Source organism: Hylobates moloch, unplaced genomic scaffold (genome assembly GCF_009828535.3).
Source record: "Hylobates moloch isolate HMO894 unplaced genomic scaffold, HMol_V3 SCAFFOLD_4, whole genome shotgun sequence".
NCBI classification, from domain to species: Eukaryota; Metazoa; Chordata; class Mammalia; order Primates; family Hylobatidae; genus Hylobates; species Hylobates moloch.
In genome coordinates this window covers 64455138-64475113 of record NW_026652279.1, presented here as the reverse complement: position 1 = coordinate 64475113, position 19976 = coordinate 64455138, and the positions used below count along the sequence as shown (strand labels likewise).

Below are 19976 nucleotides of genomic sequence, written 5' to 3'. Positions count from 1 at the left end.
GGTATCAGGAAAGTTGTCTTATTGAGAGACATCAATAAATGCACCTACCACAACTATCATAATCACAGTTATTATTTTTGATAGAAAGGATATACTCGTAATATGTATATAAGAGTGGGATATTTTGACCAGGCTTTATAGCTGAGCTAGATATTAATTCTCCTTCTACTTCTGCATGAAAGAACTTCCTGTGTTATTTCTAAGAACAGAGGGGAGAATTGAGCATTCTTGTAATGAAGCTTTAATTTAGACCCTTATCCTTTATCATGGTTGGGAACTAGTTTCCATCTCTGTACAGAGAGTAAGATGAATCATCTGCTTTTATTCTGTTCTTGGGCCTGTTATATGTTGCATTCTCATTTTTTTCCTAAATAATAATATTGACTTTTATATGGATTTCCTATTTTAATTTAAACAACATTTTCACCACAGTTTTTAGTTGTAAAATGTGGAAATAATTTATAGTATTTAAGAGCATTGCAGAGAGAAATAGTTAATCAATTTAACTATGTCATTCTAAAATTTAATAATGTGTATTTGTTTTTATAATCATTACCATGTTTACATATACAAAGGTATGCATATTTATATATAAATATGTGAAAATATATATATATATATAAAGCTAACCAGTGCTTTTTACCTGAAACCTAGAGTAGCTAGTATAATCTAAGAGTAAGGAGTGTTGTTGTTGTTGTTGTTGTTGTTGTTGTTGTTGTTGTAGTTGTTGAGACAAGTTTTGCTCTTGTTACCCAGGCTGGAGTGCAATGGCGTGATCTCAGCCCACTGCAACCTCTGCCTCCCAGGTTGAAGAGATTCTCCTGCCTCAGCCTCTCAAGTATCTGGGACTACAGGCAGGCACCACCCCCCTGCCCCAGCTAATTTTTGTATTTTTAGTGGAGACGGGGTTTCACCATGTTGGCCAGGCTGGTCTTCAACTCCTGACCTCAGGTGATCCGCCCGCCTCGGCCTCCCAAAGTGCTGGGATTACAGGTGTGAGCCACTGTGCCTGGCCTAGAGTAAGGAGTTTTTAATCAAGTTCTTTTATTGTTATTTTCAATATAGGTATTCAAATGATCAAGAAATGATTTTCAATTAGTAGCTTAAATTCTCTTATTAAAGTGAATTTCTCCCTAATCACTTTTTGCCTACAACTGGACTTTGAAAAATATATAAAGATCCATGAATCAATTCCACTGATTTAAAGAGTGTTCTAATAGAGGTAGCTTGAACAGGACTTCTTAGTGATTTATCTTGTGTCAGTAAGATTGTTTTTATATTTTATATGCAAAGTGATTTATCAAAAACACAAAAGACTCAGACAAATCCTGGAGGGAAAATGTCTTTCTGATCTCAGGTTAACCTCAAGAGCTTGGGTTATTCATTCTACAACTGGGGCAGCAGTGGAGGAGTGGGGGGACGCAGATTATCTCTGCCTGAACAGCAGAGTCTTTAAATCAAACACCAAAAATAGGAGATAAAGAAAAAGACAAGCCTTAAGTAAAATATACAAAAGCAAAGCAGCTGGAGAATAAGAAAACTATTGTTTTCTTGGATGTAGGAGCAAAGAGAGGGACCCCAGAAGAGAGGAAAGCAAATATATGCCTCTTAGTATCTGATTTTCAGAGTCATTGAACTAGGTCTCTGAGAACCAAATTTTTCTTCTCAAATGATTTTTCTTTGTAATAATAGCCAATGCAAAATAAAACCAGCTGCCTCAAAGGAAAACACACGTCTTTCCTTGCATTCCGAATGCTTTGATTGGAAAGGAAATCTCAGACCCCTTAGGGCATTCCTGTCTCTTGGGGAAGATTATCATTTTACGATTTGATAAGTGTAACACACATTGAAATTCCTGCAAGATGTTTGACTAGTATAGGATTTCATGTTTTCAGTCATTAGAATAAATAAATTATTTCAGATATATTATCATCAAAGGTATTGTAATGTGCGGACACAGGAAAAATTCACTTTTCAGCTATGCATTCCTGAGAGCTAAAAAACAAATTAGATCATCATAAATCAGCTCATATTTTCACCCACACAATTTTGTTGTTGTGAATTTTATTTTTATTCCTGATTTATTTTATTCCTGATCAAGAATTTAGCACCAGATTCATCCTAGATATACATAATATAATAAATATAATAATAAGTGTAACTTTCAAAAGAATTTATAATAAATAAATATTCATAATTATTCAAATTTATTTCTCAAGTACAAATGTGCTGAGCGTATCCATAGTAAAATAAGAGCTAATGGCCGGGCGCAGTGGCTCATGCCTGTAATCCCAGCACTTAGGGATTAGAGGCCAAGGTGGGCGGATCATGAGGTCAGGAGTTCAAGATAAGCCTGGCCAATATGGTGAAACCCCGTCTCTACTAAAAATACAAAAATTAGCCGGGTGTGGTGGCATGCGCCTGTAGTCTCAGCTGCTTGGGAGGCTGAGGCAGAAGAATCACTTGAACCCGGGAGACAGAGGTTGCAGTGAGCCGAGATCACACCACTGCACTCAAGCCTGGGTGACAGAGCAAGACTCCATCTCAAACAAACTAAAAACAAAACAAAACAAACAAAAAGCTTCATATTTATTGACCACTTCCTATGTTCAAAACATTAAATTGAATACTTTCTTTTTATCATTTAATCCTCTGTTAGATAGTGTGCTCTTAGCATACACAAGAAAACTGAAGTTAAATAATCAATATGGTATAGAGAGTAACATTTGAATTAATAATATTAAATGCCTTATTATACTCTGAGCTATAATTGAAGGAAACTAAGGTATTATGGAATACATATACAGAATAAAATGTAATTTCATCATTTCATCAAATGAACATATATATTACAATGAGAACTTACTTTTAATTAACAACCATGCTACCTCTCTGAAATTTAGAAACACTACTTTGTGGCTGATTTGAATGACCCAAATATCAGCTGAGAAAAGTGCCATGAATTTCTTGTTTTGTTTACAAATTTTCTTGTAACAAACAAAGAATTACACATTTAAAATGATTCATTAATTAATATGCTACATTATTAAAGAAAGTCAGCTAACACTCAGCCCAAGAACCTAGTTAATAAACCCAAGGATAAAAAGCTTAGCATAGAGAAACAGGTAATGGTGGCTTGGGTAGTTCAGAAATGTCAGTAGAATAAAGACTTGCCGAATCTTGGTAACAGACATTACAAAATTAGGTAACGAAGAAGTAGCTAAAGGTTTTCTTATAGGACCCAAACACCAAGAAATGAGGTGACAGGAATTGTATGTGGTGTATAGATTTTATGAGAGGTGGAGTTACACCTGGAGGTGGACATGAATTGTATGTTTAACAAGAACTAGGCAGGAATGAGAACTATGAAAGTTTTCCTTTAAACTTAAGACTAAAGTCAGAATGTAGTTGAGACAGAGGTACATACTGGGAAATGGGGCAACATTGAACTGGAGAGCCGGGTGAAGGTGTTACTGCCAGAGAAAGTGGTCATATCCAAGTATACAAAAAGCCACATTCTATACTTTGGGCCCAGAGCTTTTTTCCTCTTGTTCTTGTACCTCAAGTAGACGTTGATCAGCTTAAGCAATTGCAAGGATCAGCCCTGTATTTCTTCAATAATTATAGAATTGGAAATCATAGAAAACAATGTTTGGTTTAAAATGTAAATAACACTACTACTATATGTTTATGGTAAGGTAGGATGGGAAAATAAACTCGGGAAATAGAGGAGGATGAGAAGGTAAAAAGAAATAAGACTGTGCTTTGGATGTCCTATCTCTGAAAGTGGCTGTCTCTGAAAGTCACTTAAACAATGGTGCCCTGTAAGAAGCCAAGATAAGGCAGGGAATAGGAAAGAAGAGAGTTTGTTCATTCATTCATTCATTTAACAACTGCCGAAACGCATACTATAGTATGTGCTATTATACTATAGTATGTCCTGGGTGCTGGAAATACAGACATAAAAAGCCATACTATCTACCTTCAAGAGGCTCCCAATTTAGTTGGGGAGGTAGATTTGTAAAGAAAGAAAACAAAAATTATATTACAGAAATATTTATAGTATGAACATGAGAAGATAGGAGACACTAGTTCAGCCTTAGTCCTTGGGGAGTAGAAGAGAGAAAGGAGATGAAGATTCCCAGTGACTATATAGCTTCATTGTGTCTTGAAGAGTGAACAGGGATTACACAATCATACAAGTGTATAATGGAGAATGAGTATTGTAGGAATACGGAGTGACACATTATGCAGCCTATAGTTGTGATGTAGTATAACATGTTTAGGAATTGAAAGTATCACACTGGCCGGGCGCGGTGGCTCACGCTTGTAATCCCAGCACTTTGGGAGGCCGAGGCGGGCGGATCACGAGGTCAGGAGATCGAGACCACGGTGAAACCCCGTCTCTACTAAAAATACAAAAAATTAGCCAGGCGTGGTGGCGGGTGCCTGTAGTCCCAGCTACTCGGAGAGGCTGAGGCAGGAGAATGGCGTGAACCCGGGAGGCGGAGCTTGCAGTGAGCCGAGATTGCGCCACTGCACTCCAGCCTGGGTGACAGAGCGAGACTCCGTCTCAAAAAAAAAAAAGAAAGTATCACACTGATGGATGTATCAGTCAGGGTCTAAGAAGGAGACATAAACCACATAGTAAATTGGACAGGAAATGTTTATATAAAAATTAATTATAACAGAATTTGAGTAAGAAGAGATTGGCTAATAGGAAGTAAAGAGAACTATAAAGAATGACTAAATAGCAGAAGGCAGAGCCATCACCCCTAAGGCTGAGATAGGGTTCCCGAGATAGAATGGGAAAAAATCTTGCAATCTGAACATCTGACCAAGGTCTAACACCCAGCGTCTACAAGGCACTTAAACAAATTTACAAGAAAAAAACCAATGACCCTATTAAGAAGTGGGCAAAGGAACACTGATATGGTTCGACTCTGCCCCAACCCAAATCTCACCTTGAATTGTAGCTCCTGTAATTCCCATGTGTTGTGGGAGGGACCCAATGGGAGATAATTGAGTCATGTGGGCGGTTCCCCCATACTGTTCTCGTGGTGGTGAATAAGTCTCACGAGATCTGATGGTTTTATAAGGGGAAACCCCTCTGGCTTGGTTCTCATTCTCTCTTGCCTGCCACCATGTAAGGTGTGCCTTTCACCTTCCACTATGATTGTGAGGTGTCCCCAGCCACATGGAACTGTGAGTCCATTAAACCTCTTTTTCTTTGTAAATTACACAGTTTCAGGTATGTCTTTATCAGCAGTGTGAAAACGGACTAATACAGATGTGAACAGACACTTCTCAAAAGAAGATATACATGTGGCCAACAACTATATGAAAAAAAGCCTAACATCACTGATCATTAGGTAAACGCAAATCAAAACCACAATTAAATACCCTGTCATACTAGTCAGAATGGCTATTACTAAAAAGTCAAAAGCAACAGATGCCAGCTAAGTTGTGGAGAAAAAGGAATGCTTATACACTGTTGGTGGGAGTGTAAATTAGCTCAACCACTGTGGAAGACAGTGTGGCAATTCCTCAGAGACCTAGAGGCAGAAATATCATTTGACTCAGCAATCCCATTATTGAGTATATACCCAATGGAATATAAATCATTCTATTATAAAGATGCATGCATGTGTATGTTCATTGCAGCACTATTCACAATAGCAAAGACATGGAATTAACCCAAATCCCCATCAATAATAGACTGGATAAAGAAAAGGTGGTACATATATACCATGGAATACTATGCAGCCGTAAAAAGGAACAAGATAGTGTCCTTTGCAGGAACATGGATGGAGCTGGAATCCATTATGCCCAGCAAACAAATGCAGTTTGTTTATCCCCAGCAAACAAATGCACTTAGAAGTGGGAGCTGAACAATGAGACCATAGACACAGGGAGGGGAACAACACACACTTAGGCCTATGGTGGGGAAGAGGGGAGGGAGAGCATCAGGAGAAATAGTTAATGCATGCTGGGCTTAGTACCTAGGTGATGGGTTGATAGTGCAGCAAATCACCGTGGCACACGTTTACCTATGAAACAAACCTTCACATTCTGTACATGTACTCTGGAATTTAAAATAAAATTTAAAAATAGAAAGGATAGGAGAAGCATAAAATATAGTTAAATAATTAAAAAAAGAAAACCCTTCATCTTCTAGTGTCTCTCCAGCATACACTTCTGACAGAGCTTAAAATCATGTCAGCTGGTAAGTAAAAAAAAAATTGAATGCCCAAGCTCAATTTTTACAAAACAAGCAATGAAGAATGATTTTGGAGTTCAGAGGCAATAAATTGATAACTGGCACAATGGATTGAAAGGTGCTTGGAAATATTACAAATGGTGTAGGAGAGAAGCCAAGTTCAGATGGTTGTGGACACAGAAGAGACAAGGGCTCAGGAAATTTCAGAGTCCACATTCTGTGATGTATGAGAGAATCTTGGTTCTGGATCCAGCATCTTATAAAAATATGTATCTACTTGCTAAAGTTTTGCATACACTGAGACTGTACATCTAAATCTAAGGAAGAAAACTTGTGTACTGAATTTGTCATGGAGTTAGCTCAGCTTTTCTTTAACTCTCAGTTCATATAGAATCCTCAATGTATTAGAACCATGTGTGACAATATGAATATCAAGTTTTATTATTTGAGGTAAATAATATAAAGTGATCAATGATTACATGTGTGCTCCTGTCGAATTTTCAGAGAGGCTCACCCTCACCCAAAAATCCTAGCAAGATTATATTCTTGCAGAATGCTCTAAAGAGCCAACTTCTCTTTCTTCCTAATATTTACTTCAATTCATAATAACATATTAATGGACAGTGTTTGATAAAGCCTGTATTCCTCACTAAACTGCAAGCTTCAAGAGATCAGAGACTATTTTTGTTCTCTGCAATTTTCTGAATATCTGGCCCAGTGCCTGACACATAGTAGTACGTCAATAATATCCATTTCTTGAATGAATAACTGAACAAATCATTTAGGTTTTGCTGAGATGATCTTGATAACCCAGAAAAACCTGTCTTTTCTTATTAGTGCCGTTTAGAGGTAATGACATTAACATTAATGTCCTTTAAGTCGGGAGTACTTCTGATACCAAGTGATACTGGTCAGTGCTTTTCCTATTTATATGTGTTAATTACATATGAGGGTCCACTCCCCTTTTTCTCACAATTGCTGCCTCTGGAGAAAGCTCCTGCACTTCACAGACCACATTTGCTCCATCGTGACTGCTGCTTCAGGATTCTTCCTTCACTGACTGTTCTCAGAAAGCAAATAATGGGAAGGAGAAAAGACTTGATTAAATTCTCAGTTTTTTTCATGGTTGTTTACTGCTCTAACCTATTTAAAATGTATATACTCAATTTAGGTGAAGTATATTTGGATTTTGAAAAATTTGCTGCCAATAGAAAATATATATCTGCTATGAAAATTAATACCTTAAGCTGTGACTGTCAAAATTCTTTGAACTAATGGGCCTTTACAGAGAGTGCATTATTTAGAATCATTTAAAAGATGCAAACAATGCACGAGGAGATTCATAAAGCTATAAAATTATTCTAAGCCAGAACAGAATTTCCCTGATCTTTAAAGGGATTTAGCTATTAATTTTTAAATGCTGAACATAGTTGACATTTCAAATTGAATTGTTACTGAAGTAATCACATCAAATCTCTTGGTTAAATGTTCAAAGTAGAGTCCATGAAATATGCATGTTACCAAATCAAGGCAAAGAGTTTTTCTTCAGAATACATGTTTTTATTTAGATAAAATATTAGATGCCTTTTATTTTAAAATAAAACTATCCCTTAATAGGAAGATGCACTTACTCTTCAAAGAAAACCTGTGTGTAGAACTCAAGGGGTTTGTGCAATGTTTATTCTATAATTCAACTCATTGCATATCCATTGTTTGTGAAAAAGTGAGCTGAAAACTTGTAAGACTCGATTTCTGATATCAAGATACTTAGACTCTGATAGTATTGGGAAAACACACTATTTCTAGGAAGTGTTACATATTACAAATATTTTCCAAGATCAAACTTCCCAAAGTGTGGTATTGATAACTTTGTTGTCACATGAAATGAGTTTATGTCATACATGAGCCAACATGTTATTATTTTAATTCATTTTTAATTTTGTATTAACTGTCTTCCAGTGTGTTCAGATAATATGATACTATTGATTTTTAGTAACTCTATAAAGTTTAATTTTTAAAGAAATATTTGTAAAAGCAACTTGATTTTTTTAAACTCCTGGTAAATAATAATACATATGACATGCAGATGCTCACAAGTATAAAATGATTAATGAATGGTGATTGAGAAACAGCTCTAAAAACTCTTTTTAATACAAGTTTACTAGCACTCCTTTTAATGTTAATAATACCTTCATGTCAGTGATTTTAGAAGCTCATGATGGGTGTTCAATAAATATTTGTTGAATGAATTAATTAATGAATAATGTGTTTTTAGAAATTTATATTTCTAATAAAATCAAGGAGGGGGTACACCTAGTGCATTTAATTTTTAGTTAGATCTTGGTAATTTGTTTTGAATTAAGAGTGTTTCTTCTACCATAGGCCTGATAGAATATTTGACAATGCCTAGTTTTCCAGGAATTTCTATGCCTATTCTCCCAATAGGATCTCCTCAACAGAAACTACACAGAATATAATAAAACATTTACAAAGCAATAACAAAAGTGAAAATTTCTGTAATAAATACTAGATATAGGGATTACACAATGTATTAAAGTTACTTTTTATATATTTGAATATGAAAATATCATTTATACTATTGACTTCAGTTATTAAATAGGTCATGTGTCCTGAGGTTTTAAGATTTTAGGAAAGCTAAAGAGAAAGGTTTCATAAAATATTTCCAGGTAAGTCCTGTAGAAGACACACCAGTGTTCCAAATGGGATAAGTTTCTGCTGATAAGACCCAAGAGAAGGAGAGGTTTATCTTATCAAAACAGATGTCAGTGGCTACTACCTTTTCCAATATTTTGCAACAAGCAGCCTCACTGGGGTCTTCTCAGCACAGTAAACACTCAGTCGGCTATTTAGGAACTGTAGAGATTTCAGGACGGAGATTATTTACAGGTATCTGTTTTCATTTTTTGTATTGTTGTTGTTTTAATGATGCTAACTCAAAAGCCAAATTTTACATGCCTGAGCACTAAATGTTCCTTGAGTATGCTCAAATGACTGCAATAGCAGACAGGACATATCCAGAGATAATTAAAAAGAAAAGAATTATGATGATAAATCCAAGTGATCTAGCAGGGGAGACAGAATATAGAGGCAGACTCCTAGTTGAACAATTTAATAGGTCAAGAGGGAAGTCTCCCTCTTTCTCTTTTTTTAATCTGAGATCTCTCAGAATGGTATTTAATGTAATGTGGTTCACCAGATAGAAGACTTTTTTCTTCTTCTTAGTATATCTTTTATTTTGTAAGCCTTTTCCCTTTGTCCTCAGTTATTTTAAATAAATATTGGTAAATTTCCAAAGTGTTCATTATTTAGTTTTTGTTACCTGCTAGTGTCCATCTGCCTTAGGCAAAAATTTAAATTGCATACTTTACATCATAAATTCACATCCTATAACCTCTTGAATATTGAATTTGTTTAATATATGTTTACCATGGACTGGATAATACTGTGTTATATCAGTAGTACACAGGTGAGTAAAAGACAATCTGTGTTCTAGGATCTTCAAATTTAGGAGAGGGAAACTAGTATTTTCAAACTTCTATATTTTAGTTTTGAAATGAGAGATATATAAAGGTTGTAATTGAAACATGAAAGCTAGACATTTGGATCTGATGCTGAAAAGAGAAGAGTGAAGTAAGTAGAATCTAGGCGATTATGGAAGAAATGATTAAGACTGAAATTATCAGGGATATATATATATATACCAAAGAGAAGCAATAGTGGGATAAAATAGGGAGCCAAGGAGGGAATGGAAGAGAACCCAAGCCAAGTGGCATAAGCGAACTCAGAGAAGATGGCATGTAGTAGCATTACAAAAGGAGCGATTTTCAAGAAGCAGAGGGGTAGAATGAGGACCAAGAATAAGACACTGACAACTTGACCTGATTAAATTAACATTTGAGACAACCATTTCTATAGTAAGGGGAATGGGTTGTGGGAAGAAAGCAGGCTAATTACTGAAATGTGTCAAGAAGAGAGAAGTAAGTAGCACTAGTTCAATAAAGACTCAGAGATAGGCCAGGCACGGTGGCTCATTCCTGTAATCCCAACACTTTGGGAGGCTGAGGCGGGTGAGGATCACTTGAGGCCAGGAGTTCGAGACCAGCCTAGCCAACATGGCGAAACTCCATCTCTAATGAAAATACAAAAATTAGCTGGGCGCCATGGCACACGCCTGTAATCCCAGTTACTCAGATGGCTGAGGCAGAGAATCGCTTGAACCTGGGAGGTGGAGGCTTCAGTGAGCAGAGTTCATGACACTGTGCTCCAGCCTGGGTGACAGAGCAAGACTCCATCTCAAAAAAAAAAAAAAAAAAAAAAAAAAAGAGTCAGGGATAAAGAATCACTTTGGTTTTTGGTTTAATGGTGGAAAAGTTTTACTCAAGTATTTTTATATGGGCTGATAGGCAGAAGCCAACTGAAACAAGAAAGTGGAGAATTCTAAAAGTAAAGAACGGAACAAGGACCAGGGAGGGTTGGGACAGGATCCAGAGTATAAGCAGAGGTGTTTGGTGTGAAAGGAAACTTGAGCGCCTTTCTCTGACATAGAACTATGATAATGGAGGCTTATAGAAAGAAGCTGAAGGGCTGAAATATAGCTGTAAGAAGAGAATAGTCAGCAAGCGACAGATGAATAATTGCCTTTGTCCAGAGCACCCAGAGCATGGGTATATGCATTCCCACTATTAATAGTTGTGTATAAAAAGAGATACTTCTTGACTGAAAATAAGAGAGAGTTTTGAGAAACATACACACACACACACACGTTGCAATGGACTGAATGTTGTACCCCTACCCCACAATTCATATGTTGAAACTCTAACCCCAGTGTGATAAGAAAGGAGGCCTTGCGAGGGAATTAGATCATGCAGGTAGAACACTCATGTCAGGACTAGTGTCCTTTTAAAAGAGTAAGAGGCCCCACCCTCTTTCTACCATGTGTGGACATAAGAAGAGATCTCCAGTCCACAACCTGGAAAAGGACCCTCACCAGAACCTGACTGTATTGACACCCTGATTTCAGACTTCCAGCCTCCAGAAATGTGAGAAATAAATTTCTGTTGTTTCTAAGCCACCCAGTACATGGCAATTTGTTACAGAAGCCCACACTAAGGCGCACGTGCATATACACACACGCACACACACACGCACACATACACACACATTTATAGATGACCCTTGAACGACACTGGGGTTAGAGGTGCCGTTGCCTGCACAGTTGAAAATTCACATGTAACTTGTGACTCCCCCACAGTTTAACTACTAATAGCCTACTCTTGACCAAAAGCCTTACCAATAATATAAAGTCGATTAACACGTATTTTGTATGATAAATTTATTATATGCTGTATTCTTATAGTAAAGTAAGCTAGAGAAAAGACAATGTTATTAAGAAAATCATAAGCAAATTAGACTTACTATTCTTTAAGCGGAAGTGGATCAGCATAAATTTCTTCATCCTCATTGTCCTCCATTGATAGGCTGAGAAGGAGGAAGAAGGGGAAGGGTTGGTTTTTCTGTCTCAGAGGTGACAGAGTTGGAAGGATATCTGCACATAAGTTGGCCTGCGCAGTTCAAACTTGTATTGTTCAAGGGCCAACTATATTCTTTACTGAAACCCTAAGGGTGTTGCATGTTGTTGTTTAGATAAGTCATTACAATTCAAAAATGTGAGGAGAAATTTACTTCTAGAAATTTTACAACCTTGCTTAGGAAAATAGCTCTAACTCTTCATTAAGAAATAATTCCATTTAAAGATTCACCCAAACAGCATCTGTATGGCAGTCTAATGATGTAGCATATAACAGCTATAAACACAATAAAGTGTTTCTGGCAAAATAAACATGTATTTTGAATTAAATACAGTATCAAAAATGTTTTTAAATAAATATGCTTATATTAGATGCTCATTCTTACAGTTTGAACATTTAAAGCAGTTACTAATAGGCTATGCTTTATGGGTATTAAATATTATAATTCAACATGTGATTAAAAGGGAAAATAGGAAAAATAAAGTGCTTATTAAAAATATGCTTTCTATATATATGAAGAGCAAAGGTGTGTTTAAGGAGTGGGACTGGCTTCTGTTTCTCTGACATCCCTAGCTCTTTCAAACTGTGTGGTCTTGCTCTTCTGTTTCCTTTTCCTGGGAAGCTCTGCCATAGATGTGGCATGACTGATTCTGTTGTCATTCTTATCTCAGAGCACATGTCAGGAAAAGCTTCCTCGACGCTCTGATCTAAAATAGCTTTTCTCCCATTTGACTACTCAGTTGCTCAGTAGTATCTCTTGGTTTTCTTCAGAGCTTTTGTTATCAACCAAGATTATCTTTGTCATCTATTTGTGTTTTATTTATTAGTTTATTATTTGTATTCCTAACCTATACTTCTATAAGGGCAGGTACTGAGTGCCTGGAACATAGTCAGCCCTAAATAAATATTGCTTGATTAATGGATGACCAAAATAAAATAACATATGTATTCTGTATTTTATAGTTGGAAATTATAAAAATATTTGTTTAGTTGGCTAAATGAATTAACATATGCAGATTTTACCTAACATATTGGAATTGGAGATGGGAGGCCATGAGGGCTGCTAATAGCACTCACATTCTCTGAACCAGAGTAACTCATCCTTGACATCTTGATATACTGGTTTGTCCACATCAGCTATAAGACATATTAAAAGCAATGTAGTTCTCATTATACTCAGTAATGATTTTGAATTATGTAGTGTTCTTACCCTAATATTTTTCTTTTTACAGTTTGTAAATAACTTGTACACATTCATGGCAGTGTTTTGTGCATGCTAGGAGCACCTTGTATATGTGCCAATGTACAGAATATTTTGAGAGCTAGTGCTCAAAGTTACCTTTGTTTGTAGGAAAATAGGTGTTCTAGGTAGGCTGAATAACCAAAGCTATAATTTGTTGAGGGAAGAGAAGATGATCAATGTGTCTTTATGTCCACAGTGCATTGTCAGTACCTGATGTAGTGAATCTGATCTCAAAATTTTCTATCTAATTTTAGAATTAATTAATAAAGCAGATAAATGGTATTATTTAACTGTCCTAACAAGGCCCTATGTAATGTTTGCCATTTATTCATATAATTAACTTTGGTAGTATAGATTTTTATAGGGTGATTATGGTGATCATTTTCCCCCAAAGTATCCCATCAATAATTTAGGCATCTCCCATGAGAAAAATAGGACTAGATCCCTTGTTTGTCAGTAATTCCAAAAAGGTGAAGAGACTTTCTTAAGCCAATGTTATGGTTTTTCACAACTTAGGCCATTCTTTGCAAACTTCACATATCTACCACTATTCCTTCTTCAGCTTGCTATACTGTTCACTCTTGCCATTCTTTTGTCCTAAGATAAAAATAACTGAATTAACTGATGTTATTTGTAGGATATGTTTTTTCCTTCCAACACATAAAGATTACGTGGGTTGACTTGTGTTTACCATAAAGATGTTGAAGTCCTAATTCTTTTTTTAAAAATTTTATTTTAATTTTGTGTTAGTCCGTTTTTATGCTGCTGATAAAGACATACCATAGACTGGGAAGAAAAAGAGGTTTAATTGGACTTACAGTTCCACATGACTGGGGAGGCCTCAGAATCATGGCGGGAAGTGAAAGGCACTTCTTACATGCTGGTGGCAAGAGAAAATGAGGAAGAAGCAAAAGCAAAAACCCCTGATAAACCCAGCAGATCTTGTGAGACTTACTCACTATCAGGAGAATAGCATGAGAAAGACTGGCCCCCATGATTCAATTATCTCTCCCTGGGTCCCTCCCACAATATGTGAGAATTCTAGGAGATACAATTCAAGTTGAGATTTGGGTGGGGACACAGACAAACCATATCAGATTATATTTTTATTTCCATAGGTTTTGAGGGGAACAGGTGGTGTTTGGTTACATAAGTTCTTTAATGATGATTTTGTGAGATTTTGATACACCCAATTTTATGTAAAAATTAAAATGTTTCTATTGGATTCATTTTTCAAATGAGGAGTTTGAGAATGTTTGTTGCATTAAAAGTAACAATAGAAAAAAACAAAAATATCTCAAGATCAATCTTACTCATACTTAAAAAAATTAAAACATTGCAAAAATATGGAACCAGCCCAAATGCCCATCAATAGATAAGTGGATAAAGAAATATATACACCATGGGATAGCATTCTATCCATAAAAAGGAATGAAATAATGGCATTGGAAATCTTCATTTTTAGTACTTATGAATGTGAACTTATTTAGAAATAGAGTCTTTGCCAATAATGAGGTTAAGATGAGATTCTTAAGGTGGACCCCAATCCAGTATGACTGGTGTCCTTATGAAAGAGGGAAATTTGGACATAGACAAAGATGCATATTACAGGGAAGACAATGTGAAGACACATGAAGAGCATCATCTATAGCTAAGAAACTAGGAGGGAGGCACAGAACAGATTCTTTGTCACAGCCATTAGAAGGCACCAACCCTGCCCACATCTTGATATTGGACTTCTAATTTCCAACTGTAAACTACTTAAATAAATTTATTGACTTACAGTGTATGATGGTTTATATGGAAGCCCTACAAAACTAATACAGGGCAAAAACTAATTGAGAATCATGAGTTAGATAAAAATAACTGATTTGAGCAATTTAAACATGTCCAGTTGGTATTAGGGCTTCAAATAGAAAAAGATCTTCATTAATGATCAATTTGCAAATCACTTATTTTTATATAAATCACTCTAGACAAAGTTGAAAAGAATTTCAGGAAATATAATTTGCCCATTACCATAGGTTAACTTTTTGCCTGCCATGTTGACTGTTATCAGTTCCTTCTTAATCTAACCTTAGATTTTCCCATTGGGATGGTACCAGTTAGCAATTAAATTAGAGTTTTTCTTTTCTTTTTATTATTGTACTTTAAGTTTTAGGGTACATGTGCACCATGTGCAGATTTGTTACATATGTATCCATGTGCCATGTTGGTGTGCTGCACCCATTAACTCGTCATTTAGCATTAGGTGTATCTCCTAATGCTATCCCTCCCCCCTCCCCCCACCCCACAACAGTCCCCGGAGTGTGATGTTCCCCTTCCTGTGTCCATGTGTTCTCATTGTTCAGTTCCCACCTATGAGTGAGAACATGTGGTGTTTGGTTTTTTTGTCCTTGCGATAGTTTACTGAGAATGATGATAAATATGAGTTTTTCTAAGTTTCAGGAGCTTACTGAGAGGTGTGTTTTGCTCACAGCATGTGGGTCTTCCATTCCAGGCCTCAGATTAACTTTGACCTAACAAGCTCTGTAACTGCTTGCAGCACAGCAAGTTACCCTTTCTTCCGTTATCCTTTTTATGATGAGAGACTGCTTTCTCCTTTACCTGTGGCACTCTACACCACATGTGACTTAGATTTACAGTCCAAATAAGAAATTACACATGTATAATGTGTACATCTGCCTTATGAGATTTTTAAAAATCAATCAAGACGAGGAATCCATGGGATCCAAATTGTGTATCTTTCATCAAACCCATTCCTTCATGCCACTCCTTGTTTCTTTCTGATCAATGCCGTGGGAAATGAAAAGGATTTCCTTATTAAGCAGTGTCATAAACTCCTTCCTAATTTTTATATAATCTGAATAAATATAATCTAAAGCAAGTGAGCCAAGAGAGACAGTATCCACTTCTTATTTCTACAAAGAAAATTCAGAGATTTTGTCACATCTTGGATTTTGCTTTAACTGCATTTACACAACATGTGTTAGAATGATACTACTTAGACTGCACAGGGAAAGCTAAATCTAATAATTTATGTTAATACTGTGGCAATCAGTTATTTAAAACTAAATTTGTTAAAACATCAATAACATACTGTCTTTATAAAACAAGATTCAAACAATTCAACAGGATATATATTTTAAAAATTTCTCTTCAATCTTCATATGATCACAAAGCATATGATATAAATCGCTAAGATTTTTTTCATTATTTTTTGCAGAATAGCCTATGCATCTATAAGTATATACAGTATATTAAAGATTATTTCTATTTATAACCCATTTATATTAAGTGTATTAGTCTCTCCTTTGTTAAAACTGTAAATTATTGTTTTAAAACAATATGTATGCTAGCTTCAACAGGGAAAATCACTATCTCACTATTGGGATAATTTACATTTATTTGAATCCTAGAAAAGTTGTATATTTTTAACGTTCATTGGCCATTTATTTTTTTAAATATTTTATGAATTGCCTATTCATACTCTTTATTCATTTGCCTACTACTGATTATATATGCTATTTCTATGCAAATTGAAGCATACTGTAAATGTATACATTTTAAAGTTGGATCCCCTTTCATATAGTTACACATGCCACATTGCATTTATGGGTGTGCTATCAGTTATTTTGCCAGTCCCTGTCTTGGTGTTCTTGATGAGCATTTAAATTGTTTCCTTTTTTAGTCTATTGCAAATAGAAAATCAACATACTTGCATTGACATTGACATATTTGTGTACATATTTGAGTACATATGTAGAATATTAATACAATTAAAATTAGTATGTCAATCGGCACATATATTTTAGATTTTTGCTACATATTTTTAATTTACTCTTCAAAATTTGGCAGCAGTTTACACTTGTACCAGAAGAGTTTTTCTTTTCCCATACCTTAAGCAACACTTAGGGAGTATTAATTAATATATCCTTGGATAATCTGTTCATTTTAAAATGGTGGTTTAATTAGCAATGTTTTAATTTTTTTAAGTATGAGTAAGATTGATCTTGAGATATTTTTGTTTTTTTCTATTGTTACTTTTTTTTTTTTTTTTTTTTTGAGACGGAGTCTCGCTCTGTCGCCCAGGCTGGAGTGCAGTGGCGCAATCTCGGCTCACTGCAAGCTCCGCCTCCCGGGTTCACGCCATTCTCCTGCCTCAGCCTCTCCGAGTAGCTGGGACTACAGGCGCCCGCCACCACGCCCGGCTAATTTTTTTGTATTTTTAGTAGAGACGGGGTTTCACTGTGGTCTCGATCTCCTGACCTCGTGATCCGCCCGCCTTGGCCTCCCAAAGTGCTGGGATTACAAGCTTGAGCCACCGCGCCCGGCCTTCTATTGTTACTTTTAATGCAACAAAGATTCTCAAACTCCTCATTTGAAAAATGAATCCAATAGAAACATTTTAATTTTATACATAAAAGCAAAACAAAATTCCAAGGATATTTTTTGTTCTGACACCATTAAGAAACAGAGATTAATATTATTGCTAAGTCAACAAATAATGGAAACAATAAAGCAGAGTTGCAAAATTTTAGAAATTATTCTTTTCACAACTCTCAGCATTGTTCTCTGAACTCTGGATATCTAAAAACCGTTACTCATATCAAATGAAACTTCCAATTACCATTTAGTAAATGGAAACAGAACAGAGTTATGCTTTCTCATACATGTCTCCATGATGGACTAGAGAGTAAAACTGATAACTTTGGAAAAGTTCTCAATGGTACCATGTTATCAGAACTAGTTTTATGATGTAGAATAGTGTCTGCTTTTCTACCTTTGTAGGGAGAAAAATTGATTTTCTGGTACTTATTTTACCAGCAGTTAGGACTACTTGCAGCTTCATGCAAAACAAGGGAATTGTGTTAGTTAGTAGAGAAAAAAAAGGAGTGAAAGAAATTATGAGAGGCTTAAGTTATACAGAGTAGAAAAGAGATGAGCAAAGGTGAATTTTAAGACATGTAGAATGATATATAGAATGTTTCATATCTAGATTGTTTTTGTCAATTTGAATTTTTTACTCATTCGAAAGTGACGGGGAGAATGGAACCAAGTTGGAAAACACTCTGAAAAATATTATCCAGGAGAACTTCCCCAATCTAGCAAGGCGGGCCAACATTCAGATTCAGGAAATACAGAGAACGCCACAAAGATACTCCTCGAGAAGAGCAACCCCAAGACACATAATTGTCAGATTCACCAAAGTCGAAATGAAGGAAAAAATGTTAAGGGCGGCCAGAGAGAAACGTCGGGTTACCCACAAAGGGAAGCCCATCAGAGTAAGAGCTGATCTCTCGGCAGAAACTCTATAAGCCAGAAGAGAGTGGGGGCCGATATTCAACATTCTTAAAGAAAAGAATTTTCAACCCAGAATTTCATAGCCAGCCAAACTAAGCTTAATAAGTGAAGGAGAAATAAAATACTTTACAGAGAAGCAAACGCTGCGTGATTTTGTCACCACCAGGCCTGCCCTAAAAGAGCTCCTGAAGGAAGCACTAAACATGGAAAGGAACAACCCGTACCAGCCACTGCAAAAACATGCCAAATTGTAAAGACCATTGAGGCTAGGAAGAAACTGTATCAACTAACGAGCAAAATATCCAACTAACATCATAATGACAGGATCAAATTCACACATAACAATATTAACTTTAAATGTAAATGGGCTAAATGCTCCAATTAAAAGAAACAGACTGGCAAATTGGTTAAGGAGTCAAGACCCATCAGTGTGCTGTATTCAGGAAACCCATCTCACGTGCAGAGACACACATAGACTCAAAATAAAGGGATGGAGGAAGATTTATCAAGCAACTGGAAAACAAAAAAAGGCAGGGGTTGCAATCCTAGTCTCTGATAAAATAGACTTTAAACCAACAAAGATCAAAAGAGACAAAGAAGGCCATTACATAATGGTAAAGGGATCAATTCAACAAGAAGAGCTAACTGTCCTAAATATATATGCACCCAACACAGGAGCACCCAGATTCATAAAGCAAGTCCTCAGTGACCTACAAAGGGACTTAAACTCCCACACAATAATAATGGGAGATTTTAACACCCCGCTGTGAACATTACACAGATCAACGAGACAGAAAGTTAACAAGGATATCCAGGAATTGAACTCAGCTCTGCACCAAGTGGACCTAATAGACATCTACAGAACTCTCCACCCCAAATCAACAGAATATACATTTTTTTCAGCACCACACCACACCTATTCCAAAATTGACCACATAGTTGGAAGTAAAGCTCTCCTCAGCAAATGTAAAAGAACAGAAATTATAACAAACTGTCTCTCAGACCACAGTGCAATCAAACTAGAACTCAGGATTAAGAAACTCACTCGAAACCGCTCAACTACATGGAAACTTAACAGCCTGCTCCTGAATGACTGTTGGGTACATAATGAAATGAAGGCAGAAATAAAGATGTTCTTTGAAACCAACAAGAACAAAGACACAACATACCAGAATCTCTGGGACACATTCAAAGCAGTGTGTAGAGGGAAATTTGTGGCACTAAATGCCCACAAGAGAAAGCAGGAAAGACCCAAAATTGACACCCTAACATCACAATAAAAAGAACTAGAAAAGCAAGAGCAAACACATTCAAAAGCTAGCAGAAGGCTAGAATTAACTAAAATCAGAGCACAACTGAAGGAAATAGAGATGCAAAAAACCCTTCAAAAAATTAATGAATCCAGGAGCTGGTTTTTTGAAAAGATCAACAAAATTGATAGACCGCTAGCAAGACTAATAAAGAAGAAAAGAAAGAAGAATCAAATAGATGCAATAAAAAATGAAAAAGGGGGTATCACCACCGATCCCACAGAAATACAATCTACCATCAGAGAATACTACAAACACCTCTATGCAAATAAACTAGAAAATCTAGAAGAAATGGATAAATTCCTTGACAAATACACCCTCCCAAGACTAAACCAGGAAGAAGTTGAATC

General features: G+C 36.0%; 1 protein-coding gene and 1 long non-coding RNA gene across 4 annotated transcripts in view; one reads left to right on the top strand and one right to left on the bottom strand.

The window, feature by feature from the left end:
- The window catches only part of EPHA6 (EPH receptor A6), a 960796-nt gene that overhangs the window by 240188 nt on the left and 700632 nt on the right, over nt 1-19976 (top strand). The window lies entirely within an intron of this gene.
- The window catches only part of LOC131383261 (uncharacterized), a 75402-nt gene that overhangs the window by 47650 nt on the left and 7776 nt on the right, over nt 1-19976 (bottom strand). The window contains exon 2 of the long non-coding RNA XR_009213155.1: nt 11657-11719. This is a non-coding gene — a long non-coding RNA (uncharacterized LOC131383261). The remainder of the gene's footprint in view (nt 1-11656; nt 11720-19976) is intronic.